At 32.6% G+C, this 17,967-nt stretch overlaps 1 protein-coding gene across 3 annotated transcripts in view; it reads right to left on the reverse strand.

The window, feature by feature from the left end:
• LOC145732411 (somatostatin receptor type 2-like) overlaps window positions 1-17,967 on the reverse strand; it is an 84,109-nt gene that overhangs the window by 13,331 nt on the left and 52,811 nt on the right. For 2 of the 3 annotated variants that reach the window (XM_081984649.1, XM_081984647.1), the window contains one exon: window positions 1,702-1,773. The gene's annotated coding sequence lies outside the window, so the exon portion shown is untranslated. Of the gene's footprint in view, window positions 1-1,701; window positions 1,774-2,834; window positions 2,956-17,967 lie in introns of those variants that run through there. The other variant, XM_081984648.1, reaches the window with a different exon arrangement.

Here is a 17,967-nt window from a genome sequence, read left to right on the forward strand (position 1 = left end):
TGAAAACATTCTGAAGGAACTAGAGTTTGTGAAACAGAAAAGAATGCCTTTCTAATAGAAACACTGTCACAAGGAAACAGCTCATATATTTACTTACTCCCAAGAAGAGTTTTTACAAGAACACTACAAAAACCAAGTTTAGTCAAGCCAGTGGTTCTCGAAGCAACATGGATATAGAGTAAAGATGTATTTAGCAGAAGCTGATAAGGTGATTTACCTAATACTATAAAAAGGACTCTGGTAGAGGTATTAATAAGCTGCTAATACTAATAGATCATGTTTCAGGTACCTTATTTGCCTAACCTGGAGTTTGCTTATCATGCTTTGAAAGGGTCCAAATTTAAAAAGTCCCATTATCAATTGCTCTAAAAGACGTGTTTGAAGCTATGGTTATAATGGTGTTGTCAAAATCCATATGCAGAGTGTTGAAAAAACAAATTTCTAATAAGTTTCAGGTAATATTAGAAAGATACAAGTTACTTAATACATAAATTTGATCAAATGCCATTATTTTGCAGAATTAGCCCTTATAAATTTTGTCGTATCTTCTCTGACTATAAGGCTAGAAACAGATGGTGCTACTGTTAAATACTTTTCCATCAGATAGTAGGGTAAATTACTATTTTAATTGTATTATTTACACATTATGAAATATACAAATAAATCTTTAAAAAGTACACTCAAGTTTATTTTTTTCTAAGAAGTCTAGTTTTCGTCATAAACATCATAAAACTAGATAATTTCTTTAATTGAGGTACCTACCTGCTCTTACAATAAATTGAACTGTAATTGAAAAACATGTTAAATAAATCACACAACAAAACCAAATTGATATGTATTTAATGCTGGGTAAATTTACAGAAGGAAATAAATAAGCAATTTAAATCACAAAAGCAAGTTCTTAAAACACCAAAAATTCTGTTATAAGTTAAAACACTGCTTTAGGAGTTAATAGTCCCCAGGATACACACATTGCCTTTCCTTTCTTGCAAATTTTATGGAATAATTCTTGAAACGTTGGTATTGGGCTGTTAATGACTCGTTGAATGCACCTATCTGTGATGTTCTTTCCAGATAATTTAAATTAAATGTGTTGTTGTTCTCAAGCCAAAGTTTGATTGGAACTTCCGTCTTTGTTTACCACCAAATGTTGCAAGTTTCCAGTTTGGTGAAGAAAAATCTTAAATTCTACGAAGATCTCGCAATAACAACACTATTAATAAACTTAAACAACCCTAAATTAAGTTTTGATTTCTTCTGTTTGTAGTTTTGGTGTTTTTCAACTTTTTAAAAATTCCTAACCTCTAAATGTTTAGCCGACTGGCAGTTAGACTATGCTCTATGTGCCACATCTTCCACAAGCAGATGTGAACCTGGTGTATTGTTGGTTGCAGTAATAAACGGACCGATGAATTATACAGATTTCGAAAAAAAAAGCATTTATTGCATGCAAAACATGTGAGATCTTAGAATGTTTTTTTTTCAAAACAATACAGTTTTCTCATTTTCATTTAGCTTAATGAAAGATACATATTGTGAGGTTTAAAGGAGGAATTTGTCAATATACGGCAACGTCTAAACAGGTGATTAAACAGATAGCCTAGCTTGTAATAAACGACGTGCGTAAATTTCAATATGGCGGAGCACATTGATGACGTAACCGCCACGGGGAAAAAAAATGAACCATAAGAATAAACTTACCTGTTAAAAACATACTTCATTTTTTGAATACTCGAGTTTTACTCCATTCTTGGTACACCAGCATCATGAAGTCTGCAAAAATAACAAGAACTTTAGAAATTATGTTTAAGTGATTGGTCAGTTGGTTGGTATAGTTTGTGATTTTTGACCAATCACAAACTATGTTGTAATTAACGCAATTAAGTGTAAACTTCCCTAATGAAATACAGAATAAGAAATCCAGCTAATAAAAGAAACTGTTTGCTAGGTAATTGTAATTCCTTTAGGAATAAAAGACAATTTCGATTCGGTATAAATCTAAGAAAATATCTGAAGTGGCAATAAATGTCAGCAAGTCCACAAGAATATCCATTAGTTCACTACAACTTTATACAAATAGGATTTTCTTTTCAGTTCATGCGAGGTCACAATACCTCCATCTATCTGTTACAAGGGTTTAAATTGGACAAATATGAGAAATCCGGGCGATTGTTCGAAAAGCAATTAAGGACGAGTACTGTCCTTTATGCTCTAGTACCAACTTAAATAGAACCTTATTGGCATTCGCCGGATATTTGGTAGTCGCGGAGATTGTTTGCGCTCGGTCTGCATCACAAAAGCTGAAATAATAAACGGAAATTGGACGGGGAATGAGCTACTTTGAGGCTCTGGTGAATTAATTGCTAGTGCGCTTTAATTGAATGCCGATAATTCTTTTTGAACTTGATTACCCAAGTTCCTCGAAGGAAGTTTGCCCTCGATCGAACAAAATTCATACGGCATACCACGCTAAAAAAACGAATTAAAATTATGTTTATTAATTAAATTCCGTCAGGAAAATTAAAAATACACGACGTGCTGATAAACGCAACACAAATAAATTTCAAACCATATTTCATCATATATGACATTTGCCAGATACTGCTTTGTTATCGCGTAAACTGCAATTGAATAGTTATTTTTAAAAGTTCATTGTTCTTCCCACATACTTTTCCTACTAAAGAAATAATAAAATAACGACACGTGTACAAATTTCATGATATAAACCTATATTATTACTAGTTTTACTATTTAATTTAGTAGCCGCAGTTTTGTGCAATTTTGTGAATCATCACTATGTAATTGTTGGGTTAAAAAGTGAAAAAACTACATACCACGTTTTCTAAAACTGTACAGTATATCTCGTCAAAAACAAAACTTTATAGTCTGCAACGAATTACAGACTGTAATGAGTACTTTCTATACACTAAAACAATTTATTATCAACTGTTTTGTTACGATTTGTGACATCCTATGGTCACCCACGAATTCTGATATTTACTAAATAATGTTATTAAGATTGTTTATTTCGTTGTTAACACAAAAATGGCCATAGAATAATATTACATTTGAAAAGATGCACCTGTAGTGTATAACTAAAATATACACGGTGAACCAGTAAAGCACTCAGTTTGCTATATGTTATACAAGGGATTGTGAAAAAATACTGAGAAGACCACTTTATAATCTCCTAGATTTGAAGCAATTAATACTAATTGTTTCTCTGAATGGTTAGTAATATGTTGATTATTCCCTAGTTTTGAATAGATAATATAATACACCCTACTTTATGAGTGGGATTTTGAAAGTTATGTCATTTGGTCGTCAGTTACAGTTCTGTCCAAAACCTGGAAACTGCCAATTCAATCCCATAGAGGAACAAAAAAACGAAACATCCTTGAAAAATAACAAAATTTAGTTGACTTTGGTTGAATTCATTTATGCCTTCATCAGTATGGATAGCATTTGGTTGTGTTTTTGCTGTAAAATTATAAAACAGTCTTAAAATCCAGTAAAATCAGCATAAATAGTACCAAACGAATTTTATAACTTTATTAGTGGAATTTTGACAGTTAGGACATTTAAAACTGTCAAATTCAATCCCATGAAGGTACAAAACAACGAAGCGTAGATATTTGAAAAGCAAAAAGTCAGTGTGTGAGTGCAGACGTAATAGTAATAATTATTATCTTCTGAAGATGTATCTGTAGCCTAATCTAGTTTTGTTACTTACTCTAATTAAACCCGAAACGTATCAAAACTGTATCAATTTGTGTAAATTATAAACTACAATATTATGACAACCCAATTGATGACTTTTGGATTAAAAATATATTGAAAAATTGGCTTGGAAGGTTTCGATCAACCTGCAATGCCTCACGTCTGTAAATAGTTACTAAACATATTATATTTTCAATAAATAACATTATTTTGGGAAAAATATCTATGGTCAGCTTATCCCTGAAAAACTAGAAGAGTTAGATATCAATATGCTCAAATAGAGAAATAGAGTCAAACAGAACATCATTGAGCTTCTCGTAAATCAATATTATAGTTTGTGTTAGTAAGTTTTAATGAAACATCTAATGGAACATATTACTGTGATTATTTCGCCTGTGCAAGTAATATTGCATAAATGTCCCCAACAGATGGTGCCCGTTACATCTAATAACCCCCCCAATTGAGGTCCTCTCTAAATACATTACTGCAACTCCGGATATTAATTTGCTCTAACCCGAGCATTAGAGAAACACAACCATATAGACTAGGTCAGTACATTGTTGAGGACTAATCAGGTCTATAATAATTAAAAAAAATTTTATGAAATAAACGCGTTGGATTTACATAATTAATCGACGTTATTAATCCAGGGATTGTAAAGTCCTCTAAAACAAGGGGAGATCATGAGATTGTGTGACGCTTGGATTAAGCTCTTTTTAGTAGACATAACTCAGTGTTGGTCGAAATTAATGCGTTGTAAGACTTAACGCGCTAAATTATTGGATTTTGGCAAAAAGTTTGGATACTTAATGAATATTCATGATTTAGGCCAAAAATTAAACCAGTCAGTTAATGTTTTGTCTGACTGAAATTCAAGGTAATAAAAACCGCCCTAAAGCTACTTCGGGGGTAATATTTTACCTGCCCCATATCGGTCGTAACCTTCTAAGAAAGATAAACACCAAACTACTGCCACATTTCACGTTTAGAACAAACTTATGTTTTCTTAGCCAACTCTCAGTTCCTTAAGGGCCTTGCGAGTAAAGTACAGCAAAAGGGATCTAATAATTAGCAATGGCTGAGAGCGCTGATAAAACGCGATTATTCAACATCGAAATGAAGGTGGAAACCCTAGTGGAATCGGTGAGGAGAGTCACTAGCGAAATAAGCGAAATTAAGGGCAATTTGCAGTTGTCAAGTGAAATATTGAAGAAATTAACCGAAGTGCGAGATGCCGATAGCGAGTGCTATAAATCTTTTGCTAAGTTCGTGGAAGACAGTTTAAATTCGATGGAACGGTGTGATGCTGACAGAGTGGTGTTAGAAATCGTCGATATATTGTGTAAATATAAAAAAGTCGACGTCAAGGGAGAATAAATTCAAACACGTGCTATATGTTATGTTTTTCAAAAACCTGGTACCTGGTTATGTGTAAAGTATTAGCTGTCAATACAATAATGTAGTTCGTATACCTTAAAACAAATATTAAACTACTTTTTATTAAGTAAGAATGTGTTTTAATGGAAAAAGTACTCTAGGTAAGGACAAATTACAAGGATATACTCACTTTAACACAAAAGTTGAAAAAATACCATTTTTGTCAAAATTGTTAAGATTTTCTTTTACTTCCAAAAACCTATACATTAAATATGCTTTTGCAAGTGATTTTTTATGAAAACCCATTTTTTTTTACTGTCATTACGTAAAAACGGTCCAAATCCCTTCTCATTCAATAACTGAAGTTGGGAATGGCATTTTACGAACGGAAATTTCTTTATTAAATTTCTAGTCCCGGTTAAACGTTTTCGTTGTGACTACTACGTAACATAAACACTAAATTGTCTGGCAAGGATTCTCGGGGCGAATCAATTGGACAGAGAACGTCGGCTGGTCATGCCACACTGGAGCATAACGTGAATTTCTTCCACAAAAACACGTTATTGTTGTCTTTCCAGGTCACTGACCGATGGAAATACAGGAAATGTTCTACAACTATTGCCTAAGTACTAAATCAGAGGCCTAAACAAGAATAGTTTTCATAATACCCGAGACTAGATGATGGCAAATTTATTACACATCCTGGCGTTTTGCCTATATTGTTTCACATCCACTATAATATGTTGAATTATGTGGTTTTTTTGGCATTCTTAAACCGTTCTCCTGTATGTTACACAGGCAAGTTCCTAAAACCTGGCTATTTGACAAGGGTTGCAATGTTACTTCATTCCAAGATCATATTGGGGAAGGATGAATTTTCTGCTTGCTTTAGTGTCGTTTTTCTCCCAAAATAGCCAGGAAAAAGAAACTGGAACACCGAAATTAAATTTTCTGAATTCGTTATAAACATTGCAGTCTACTAGCACTACTAATAATTATACATATTACAGAAAAATTTGATTTATTATTTTTGTTTTTATTAAGGTGTTGTTCGTTTTGATGAAGTGTTTTTACACTAGTTTGAATTTTTTTTTGGATGTCGATTTAGATATGTTATTCCTGACTGTTTAAGAAATAAACCACACTAAAATGAAAATTAATTTTGGGTTTGGATGTCTTCCTTGTCATTCTCATTAAACCAGTCCTGTGAAAACTAGAAAAAAAAGACAGGGGTAGGCTGTCAATTTTCAATTTGTCATTCCTGACTGTTTTAGAAATAAATCACACTAAAATCCAACCTTCTACCTCTTACAGTTCCAGAGATATTGAAGTTTTGGTGTTTAGATGCTTTTTTCGAATTGATTTAAGTCCATCAGACGTTTTTGTGAAAACCAGGGAAGCAAAGTAGAAATGTCAATTTTGGATATGCTATCCCTGTCTGTTTTAGAAATAAGTTACATCAAAATTCACTCCTGTACCTCTTATAGTTTTAAAAATATTTAGGTGTTTGTGTTTGAACCACCCTAAAATTAACCTCTGCACCTCTTACAGTTTCAGAAATATTGAATTTTTGTGTTTGGATGTCTTCCTTGTCATTCTCATTAAACCAGTCCTGTAAAAACTAGAAAAGACAGGGTAGGCTGTCAATTTTCAATTTGTCATTCCTGACTGTTTTAGAAATAAATCACACTAAAATCCAACCTTCTACCTTTTACAGTTCCAGAGATATTGAAGTTTTGGTGTTTAGATGCTTTTTTGGACTTGATTCAAGTCCATCATACGTTTTTGTGAAAACCAGGGCAGCAAAGTAGAAATGTCAATTTTGGATATGCTATTCCTGTCTGTTTTAGAAATAAGTTACACCAAAATTCACCCCTGTACCTCTTATAGTTTTAAAAATATTTAGGTGTTTGTGTTTGAACCACCCTAAAATTAACCTCTGCACCTCTTACAGTTTCAGAAATATTGAATTTTTGTGTTTAGATGCCTTCCTTGTCATTCTCATTAAACCAGTCCTGTAAAAACTAGAAAAAGACAGGGTAGGCTGTCAATTTCAATTTGTCATTCCTGACTGTTTTAGAAATAATTACACTAAAATCCAACCTTCTACCTCTTAGAGTTCCAGAGATATTGAAGTTTTTGTGTTTAGATGCTTTTTTCGAATTGATTCAGGTCCATCAGACGTTTTGTGAAAACCAGGGCAGCAAAGTAGAAATGTCATTTTGGATATGCTATCCCTGTCTGTTTTAGAAATAAGTTACACAAAATTCACCCCTGTACCTCTTATAGTTTTAAAAATATTTAGGTGTTTGTGTTTGAACCCCCCTAAAATTAACCTCTGCACCTCTTACAGTTTCAGAAATATTGAATTTTTGTGTTTGGATGTCTTCCTTGTCATTCTCATTAAACCAGTCCTGTAAAAACTAGAAAAAGACAGGGTAGGCTGTCAATTTTCAATTTGTCATTCCTGACTGTTTTAGAAATAAATCACACTAAAATCCAACCTTCTACCTTTACAGTTCCAGAGATATTGAAGTTTTGGTGTTTAGATGCTTTTTTGGACTTGATTCAAGTCCATCATACGTTTTTGTGAAAACCAGGGCAGCAAAGTAGAAATGTCAATTTTGGATATGCTATTCCTGTCTGTTTTAGAAATAAGTTACACCAAAATTCACCCCTGTACCTCTTATAGTTTTAAAAATATTTAGGTGTTTGTGTTTGAACCACCCTAAAATTAACCTCTGCACCTCTTACAGTTTCAGAAATATTGAATTTTTGTGTTTAGATGCCTTCCTTGTCATTCTCATTAAACCAGTCCTGTAAAAACTAGAAAAAGACAGGGTAGGCTGTCAATTTTCAATTTGTCATTCCTGACTGTTTTAGAAATAAATCACACTAAAATCCAACCTTCTACCTCTTACAGTTCCAGAGATATTGAAGTTTTGGTGTTTAGATGCTTTTTTCGAATTGATTCAGGTCCATCAGACGTTTTTGTGAAAACCAGGGCAGCAAAGTAGAAATGTCAATTTTGGATATGCTATTCCTGTCTGTTTTAGAAATAAGTTACACCAAAATTCACCCCTGTACCTCTTATAGTTTTAAAAATATTTAGATGTTTGTGTTTGAACCACCCTAAAATTAACCTCTGCACCTCTTACAGTTTCGGAATTATTGAATTTTGGTGTTTGGATGTCTTCCTTGTCATTCTCATTAAACCAGTCCTGTAAAAACTAGAAAAAGACAGGGTAGGCTGTCAATTTCAATTTGTCATTCCTGACTGTTTTAGAAATAAATCACACTAAAATCCAACCTTCTACCTCTTAGAGTTCCAGAGATATTGAAGTTTTTATGTTTAGATGCTTTTTTGGACTTGATTCAAGTCCATCATACGTTTTTGTGAAAACCAGGGCAGCAAAGTAGAAATGTCAATTTTGGATATGCTATTCCTGTCTGTTTTAGAAATAAGTTACACCAAAATTCACCCCTGTACCTCTTATAGTTTTAAAAAATATTTAAGTGTTTGTGTTTGAACCACCCTAAAATTAACCTCTGCACCTCTTACAGTTTCAGAAATATTGAATTTTTGTGTTTAGATGCCTTCCTTGTCATTCTCATTAAACCAGTCCTGTAAAAACTAGAAAAAGACAGGGTAGGCTGTCAATTTCAATTTGTCATTCCTGACTGTTTTAGAAATAAATTACACTAAAATCCAACCTTCTACCTCTTAGAGTTCCAGAGATATTGAAGTTTTTGTGTTTAGATGCTTTTTTCGAATTGATTCAGGTCCATCAGACGTTTTTGTGAAAACCAGGGCAGCAAAGTAGAAATGTCAATTTTGGATATGCTATTCCTGTCTGTTTTAGAAATAAGTTACATCAAAATTCACCCCTGTACCTCTTATAGTTTTAAAAATATTTAGGTGTTTGTGTTTGAACCACCCTAAAATTAACCTCTGCACCTCTTACAGTTTCGGAAATATTGAATTTTTGTGTTTGGATGGATTCTTTACAATTTTCTTAAATTCAGTCCTGTGAAAACCAGGAAAAGAGACAAGGTAGAACTGTGAATTTCGGATATATTATTTCTGCAGTTTCCAAAATTGTATTTAAATAAAACTTGCAAAGAATGCTTTTAGTTTAAATGTAAATGACAATTAATATTTCTAGTTCTGAATATAAAGTAGTTTCAGTTTTCTTTTTATGAATGAATTTACTACGTTTCCACGCAAATTAAAAACGTTCTCAAATCGTTTGAATTTGAATTTTGCTTTGTAAACTCGTTTTCAATTCGGTTTCAATCTTATGAATGGGATTGAAATAGCATGGAAACACCTTAAAAATTAAAACGATTTTGAAATCGAGAAAATACGTCACAATTGTGTATTGTCAACGTGTAAATGTAATTTTTCACTTCTTTAAGTTAGAGAACATAACTAAACATTTTTCATTTTATCATTTGAATTGTTTCTAATTTTATTAATTGTTGTTACTAATAAAGAATTACATTTTACCTTATCCTGGCAACCAGAAATGTTTGGCTGGACAAAGAAGTAAAACTTCTACTGGAAATTTTCCAAACACAAAACATCAATTGGTATTTTGATACCAAGAAGTATAAAAATGGAGAAATTTACCAATTGGTTTATGAGGAATTAGTAAAGAAAGGTGTAACTACTAAGAACGTTTTGCAAATTAAAAATCAATGGAAAGCTTTGAAGTGCATGTATTATAAAGTGAAGCGTAAAAATGGGACAAGTGGAGAAATCCGTTTAGAGTGTAACTATTTTGCCATGCTTGATGAAATATTGAAGAATTGAAAACGATTTGAAAATTAGCATGGAAACTCTAACAAATTTCAATTTTGAGATCGTTTTAAAAACGCCTTTAATTGCATGGAAACGTACTGATTGAGTGGATTGTTTTGGGTTACTGTTATACTGAAGCTAATGGCTAAATTTCCCCCAAATTTACTTCAATTACCCGAAAACTAACTATACACAAGTTTACCTGACTAGTTTATACTGTTTTAAACATCATATTAATGGGATTGTGCATTTTAGTAAAAACTCAACGAAAAAACGAATTAAGATGATATTTTCAATTTTCTGATGGATTTTTTCCTCCTTTTTTCCAACCCGAATAACTGGAAACGTCAAAAAGTTAGTTTTATGTTTGTTTCGATGGAGTCGTCAATTTTAGTCTCCTTCATAACTTTTCCCATCACTTAAACACCAGAGTTTTCACGCTCGGCAAAAGAAAACCGATCGAAAGCAGAGGAAAACAATCTAATAATTAATGATCGAAATATTTGTATCAGTAGAAATATGTTCCATTAATAAGTTAGTATCGATCCGAATTCCGACTAAATGATGTCTGCGATTATCTTTTTTTCTATCTCAATTTATTTCTTTTAGGAGTCGTTTTCAAAATAATGATGTTTGCTAGTGAGTAAATTCATGAATAAATAATTTTTGATTAGCAAGTCAATAATTCGCAGGAACACAATACTAACAACTTTTGTTAAATATGATTTGAACTGTAAGTTAATTCCTTTTATTTGTGAAGACATAAAGCAATTTTTTTGATTGAACTACGATTTCAAACTTGGGGTAAAGAAAATTAGGAACATTGATTCGAGTTTTCAAAATTTAAGGGTCCTGTAGCTTCAAATAACTACCCAAGCAAACAAGATAATACATCGTACAAATATGACCCTTGAGAGTCTTTACGCACAAAAAAGGCTGCGCTACGTTAATATCAATAACAGAAACACAGCTGCGTTCCGGCCAGTTGGAACTTGCTTGTTAACGCTTTAAAAAATAACAATTTCAGTGTTTGGATAAAAATTTCCACCTACACAAGTTGACAACAAGTATATCGTGCACCAAGAGATCAAAATCCTCATATACGTGCCCTGAAAAAAGTTTATGTCTGCAGAATTAAACTTTTCGCTGACGCTCGAAACTTCGATTCACAATTTAAGTGGCGCGCCTTTCAAGTCAGAAACCTTATAAAATATACATCGATATATTTTTACATTCTGTTTGATTATGTTGGGAGAAGAAAATCTAAATATTAATGCAAAAATTGGAAATTTGAGTACGCATTATCACCTTAGTATGTGATAACTGTCTAAGATGAATTACAGTTGCTGCCAGTTCCTGGCACTGTCAAATGTCAACAGTTTTTTTTGGTTTACAAATATCATGATTTTTACGAAATTATGTATTTGTGGTTAATCAAACTGGCATAAACATTAAATTCGTATTTCATGGAAACTGTTCCAATAAGTACGGCAACAGAATTTCTTTCAGCAACACACACCCCATAAATCCTGACTGCCTATGTATATTTTATAAAAACGTTCGCTGAAAACGATCCGCAGAAAAAATATTGCCGAGTCAGTTTGAAACGTTTTCAAATTTAAAGGATGTATAGGATCGTTGACAGCCTCCGGTTTGAAAAGAATCCCAGCAACATTATTTATCGATGGTCGATATAATGGCAAGGCAGTTGCAGCTGAACGCAGTATGGGAATAAATCAGTGCAAACTGATGTCACATATCCAGGTTAGAAGCAAAGTTACAACGTTTGAATTGTCCGACCTATTTTGTTCTAGCTAGTTTATATTCCAAAAGCATCAAAAGATAAACTCAGCTTTATATTACTGATATTACGATAAGAAGTAAACCCTAAACTTTAATCGATTTCCATAACGTTCAATTTAGTATCAGTTTCCTGGGAAAAGCGTTCAGTTTGAAATTGTTTCCTGTTTTGCCAAGCCAAAATTGAGTTGCTTACTAAAACAGAAAGAAATTGTATATTGATGCTATTCCTGAATAATTAACAGTTTAACTTAAAGGTTCTCCAAATAAGTCATTTCTCAATTCCAAACACCAAAGACAGTGTAATTTAAGTTTAATATCCCAAAAGTATTTACGTCAGACGATTTGTAAGCTGTCAGGGCGTTTCATTAGAGTTAAAAGCCTCCAAAATGACAATGATAGACGAATATTATTTTAGTTACTATTGAAATGAAGTTTAATTTAAAATTGCCCGTAATAAAATATTGAAAACGTGGACAATAAATCAGCAAAAAAACTGAATAAAGTCATTTTCAGTTTCTGCGCTAAAAATTGGAAACCGCAAAGCGTTGCAATTTTGACAAACTAATTAAGCAAATCCGGCCACTAAACCAATACAAAAGCCCTGTCATCTGTCATTATCCTTTTACCAGGTAACCGTATTAATTTGGATGCAAATTTCGGTACGTTTATTTGAAATAAAATTATAGTGGAAATTGGAGTGACAAGTACCAAAATTATGCTAAAGTCTTTGGAAATGTACAAAAAAATCTTAGGTAGGAGATTTAATATACTTGAAACTATTTTGTTCTTAATTTAGGGGATTTAGAATGAATTAGAAATCTCTGACTGTTTTTATTAGTACTTTGAATCTTCAAAATAATCCTAAACGCCTCTGACAATTTTCAAAAAACGTTTGAAAGGTCGTAAATTTTGGGAGGTTTCTAGTACTATTTAAGGTTCCCTGGCATTTCCAAAATGATTTTAAGAACTTCTGTACGAAGGCGTAGAAGGGCCACAGACGTTATTTTTCTTAAATTTTTACTTCAAACTCAGAAATTAACTAATTCCGACTTCGAACTCGGAAATTAGTTAAATTCCGACTTCGAACTCGAAATTTAGTTGCAACTATTTTGGTTCAAAGAGTGTTTTTGCAATGTTGACAAATTAACAAATTCTACTAATTAGATCAAAGAGTGTTTGCAATGTTGTCAAACTGACTAATTATACTAATTTGGTTTGAAGAGTATATGCAATGTTATCAAACTGACAAATTCTACAATTTTGGTTTGAAGAGTGTTTCCAATCTGTCCAAACTGACAAGTTCAACTAATTTCTTTGAAGTGTGTTTTCCTTGCAATGTTGCCAAATTAACAAACTCTCCTAATTAAGATCGAAGACTTTTTGCAATGTTGCCTAACTGACAAAATTTGGTAATTTGGTTCAAAAGTGTCCTTCCAATGTTTTCAAACTAACAAATTCTACAATTTTGGTTCGAAGAGTGTTTGTAATGTAACCAAACTGACCAGTCCGACTAATTTTTTTGAAGTGTGTTTGCATTGTAGCCAAAGTTAACAAATTCTACTAATTTGCTTCGAAGAATGTTTGCAATGTTGCCAAACTGAAAAATTTTGTCTAATTTGGTTTGAAGAGCTTTTGCAATGTGACAATGTAAATTCTGAGTTTAAAGTCGGAATTTATCTAAATTCCGAATTCGAAGACAATCTCTGAAAAATTTGCAGTAGTAGACTAAAGGTAATTTAATTTCTGAAAGCAAATTCCAAACATTTTTGGAACGTTTAGAAGACTTGTAGAGACCCCTGGCAAGATTTGGAAGGTTTTCACTAGTATTTAGAGGCCTCTGAGATTTTAAAATAATGCTGAAAGTCTGTATCAATTTCCAAAGTTTTTTTGGACAGTTAAGGACATTTGTAGAGGCTTTTTGCAAGGTTTGTAAGGTTTTCAGCAGTACTTAGAGGCCTCTAACATTTTAAAATAATGCTGAATGTCTCTATCAATTTCCAAATATTTTCTGAAGGTTTAAGACACTTGTGATGGCCTCTGGCAATGTGGGAAAGGTTGTCAGTAGTACTTAAAGCCTTTTGAAATTTTCTAAATAATACTTAAGGCCTCCAACAATTTTTCAAAACACTTTTAGAACCATTAGGACACTTGTGAAGGCATCTGGCAATATTTGGAAAGTCTTCAAAAGTACTTAGAGACCTTTGGTATTTTTCAAAATAATGCTGAAAGCTCCTAGCAGCTTTCAAATTTTGTTTGGAGAGTTTAGGGCATTTGTAGAGGCTTCTTGCAATGTTTGGAAGGTTTCCAGGGGTACTTAGAGGCTCTGACATTTCAAAATAATGCTGAAAGTATCTAGCAAATTCCAAATTTTTTTGAAGGTTTAAGGCATTTGTAGAGGCTTTTCGTAATGTTTTTAAGGTTTTCAGTAGAACTACTTACTTTTTCAAACCAATGCTGAAAACCTCTAGCAATTCAAAGCAAACTGAAGGATTAAGATACTTGACAGGCCTTTAGCAATTTGGAAGGTTTTGAGTAATGCTTAGATTTCTCTGAAATTTACAAATACATGCTAAAAGTGTCATCAAAATTTTTTGGAAGGCCTAAGACACTTGTAAAAGGTTTTCAAGTAGTACTTAGAGGCCTCTGAAATGTTCAAATAAATGCTTAAAGCCTCCAGCAATTTTAAGAAAACTTTGAGAACGTTTGGGACCCTTCTAGAGAACTCTGGCAAGGTTTGGAAGGTTTCCAGTAGTACTTAGACACTGAAATTTTAAAAATAATGCTGAAAGTCACTTTGGGAATGTCTAAACAATTTTTGGAAAATATAGGACACTAGTAAAGAATTTTGGCTATTTTTAGCATATTCTCAGTACTATTTAAAGCCTTCCAACATTTTCATAAGGATTCTAAAAGAATCTAGCAATTTTTGAGAAGTGTGGAGTGAACCACATCATATGTGGTTAAATTTGCTTGCAGATGTGCACTATAATGCAATTAAGATTCCTGAGAGTGATAACTTGCTCAAATGATTAAAAAATATGTAGGTAACGCTTTCAAGATAATAATATTACAGCGATATTGCAATTCCTTAAATTCCCAAGAGTTTAAATAGATTATCGCAGCTGCATAAATTAATATTTCATATTTTCGTAAACCATAACATAAACGTCAATATTACTCGAGTAGAAGGATTATAACGGACAAATAAATCCCGTCGAGTCGATTCGCGTTTTGCCAGTATTTTGAACAGAAAAACTTAGAAACAATCGGGATAAATTCTAATCTAACCCAGTTCCCAACTTTAAACGAGCCGCTCTTCCAGAATGATAATCAGCTCGAGTAGTTCAGTGCAACAGTTAAATCTCGATCTAAGTTGAACTTAGGAAGTGGGTTAATACTATCCTTAGAAAGATTTCGTTCTCGGTTTAATAGGGCGAAAATCTTTCCGGTTGTTTCGAAGGCACGTCACTTTTGTAATACACATACAAACGTCTCCGAGACGTTTGTTTATCATATAAGTGACTGGTGTTTGAGTTAGAATCTAGGATAGTTTATAGGAAAGTATTTTAACTTAAAAGCAAAACTATGTTAAAAGAGGACACCCTAACAAATAGGGAAATTATATAAAATCAACACAAAACAATATCTAAATTATAACAAAACTAAATGCATTGCAAACAGGAGGGTGTACATTTTCGCTCTGTAATCAGCGTAACAATTATTTGAACTTTTAACATGGATTTATTATTATTTTTTGATGGCAAAAAACCCACTTAAAGTAGGGGTTTCAAATAAAAACTGAAGAAATATAGTAAAGGTTTTATGCTCATCGTGACAGTAACATAATTAATCGCTTTTGTCATCCAATCTTGGGCGGAAGTTTAGCTTTCTATGGCCCAGTAAACGCCAAATTGCTTTCTATTTAATAAGAGTCAGTCATTGCTTATTGAATCCAGGAAGGCCAAGTATCTTATCAATCATTCAAAGACGACAAAGACTAATTACGACCATTAATTAAAAATTCAGTTGATACAGTGTTTTGTTAAGTTAATATCTGAATACTAAAAGTTTTGGTTGTTTTAATAAAGTGATGTCAGTCAGTTTGTACAATTATGATCAAATGAAAACTGTCACCGACGTCAAAATATTCCTGTCACTTATCTTTCCTATTTTTGGAAATACCCCGTAAAACCACCGAATTTGAGACACCCTGTACATAAGAATGTTTATGGATTAAATGTTGCATACTGTGACGTAACTGACTCTTGTCGATTCCACAAAGCTGTAAAGTAAAAAATAAAATTTTTCTGAATTAAAAACTTTTATATCTCTATGGCAGAGTTTTGGGAGTTGTCCCACTATGACGTGTCAATACTATGATCAATCAATAGAATTAAAATTTTAAATTACATGAAAACGATGAATAAAAAATGAGCAAAAAGAACAAAAACGCTTCAAGTCTGCAATTTGCGCTTACGCTTCCGTTTTATTCGGTGGGAGAAAGAACATATCTGCTCGATTGCGATCACATAATTTGCCGCAGAATTTCCTCTGAACCTGCGATTTTACCATTTCCGAATATATTTCCTTGTGATTTTGCAATGTTAATTTGTTTTGCAGACAGTTCGCAAAAAAAGAATTTGGTCATGGACATAGCTGACTATAGTTCAGAGAATTGCTTGATATATTGCCAAAAAAAGATGGAATTGACCATGATCATGAATAGTTCATTAATATCAAAAACAGTTGCGTGTTGGCCAACAATGGGAATATATTAAACTAAACTTTAATGTTCTTCCTAAGCATTCATTAACACTCAAAATCCTTTCCATTTAATATCTCATTCACCTATTGTATTATCTGGATTCTCCATTGTCTTCTCACACAAACAACTATAATACCGGAGCCCCTTCAACCTCCAAGTGCTTTTTCTCCCTATCATCCACTCTTACCCCCTTAGATTTGACTCTGACAACGCTGCAGGTTCTGTCACTTTCTCCATTAAAGCACTCATTTTTCTCCTTTTCATTCCTACACACAATCCTGTTAATCCTCATTTTCCTACCAATTTTCAAGCCACTTAAATGATTACTTCATATCATCTTTGATTATTGATTATTCTCTGTTTTTCTATATTGTAGTTTAATTAATTTGATTATAGCGTTTTAGTGACTAAAGTTATGCTGAGGGCCTAATTTGAGTGTGAGTGAATATAAAATTGACATGTTTTAGAATTTATTTTTTTTTATTCCCTGAAACCAAGGAAACGAAACGTTTATTTTATGATAAATACAGGGTGATTCCAAAGTTGGGGCTTTCCTTTCACCTGCGAATAGGGCTTTCAAATCTAGCTGTCAAAGTTTTACTGAAAAAACGAAAATAAAAAATAACTTTAACTTAATTTTAACTAACTTACAGGTTATTTCATATCAACACACATTAACAACTTTTTTTTTTAATTTTCTAACTTTTTTAACTTTTGAGATATTTAAACTCGAAAATTGTGTCACTTTCTGTGAGTTGGCAGCGTTGTTGCCAGGTTTGAAGTCTTGTGAAGCTGTAATTTGCACTTCAATCTAGATTTTTTGTATATCATTAGAAAGAGGATGAAAAATTTTACAAAATGTCGGTTGAGCGAATTTTCTAACTTTTTCAGTTTTTGAGAAATTTCAATTCGAAAATTGTGTCACTTTTTGTGAGTTTATAGCGTTGTTGCTAAGTTTGAAGCCTTGTGAAGCTGTAATTTGCACTCCAATCTAGATTTTTTATATATCATTAGAAAGAGGATGAAAAATGTTACAAAATGACGGTTGAGCGAATTTTCTAACGTTTTTAGATTTTGAGAAATTTCAATTCGAAAATTATGTCACTTTTTGTGAGTTTGCAGCGTTGTTGCCAGGTTTGAAGCCTTGTGAAGCTGTAATTTGCACTCCAATCTAAATTTTTTATATATCATTCGAAAGAGGATGAAAAATTTTACAAAATGACGGTTAAGCGAGTTTTTTAACTTTTTTAGTTTTTGAGAAATTTTAATTCGAAAATTGTGTCACTTTCTGTGAGTTTGCAGCGTTGTTGCTAAGTTTGAAGCCTTGTGAAGGTGTAATTTGCATTCCAATATAGATTTTTTATATATCATTAGAAAGAGGATGAAAAATGTTACAAAATGACGGTTAAGCGAATTTTCTAACTTTTTCAGTTTTTGAGAAATTTTAATTCGAAAATTGTGTCACTTTTTGTGAGTTTGTAGCGTTGTTGCTAGGTTT

This window comes from Ips typographus, linkage group LG8 (assembly GCF_016097725.1).
Source record: "Ips typographus isolate SLU linkage group LG8, UJ_Ityp_2.0, whole genome shotgun sequence".
NCBI classification, from domain to species: domain Eukaryota; kingdom Metazoa; phylum Arthropoda; class Insecta; order Coleoptera; family Curculionidae; genus Ips; species Ips typographus.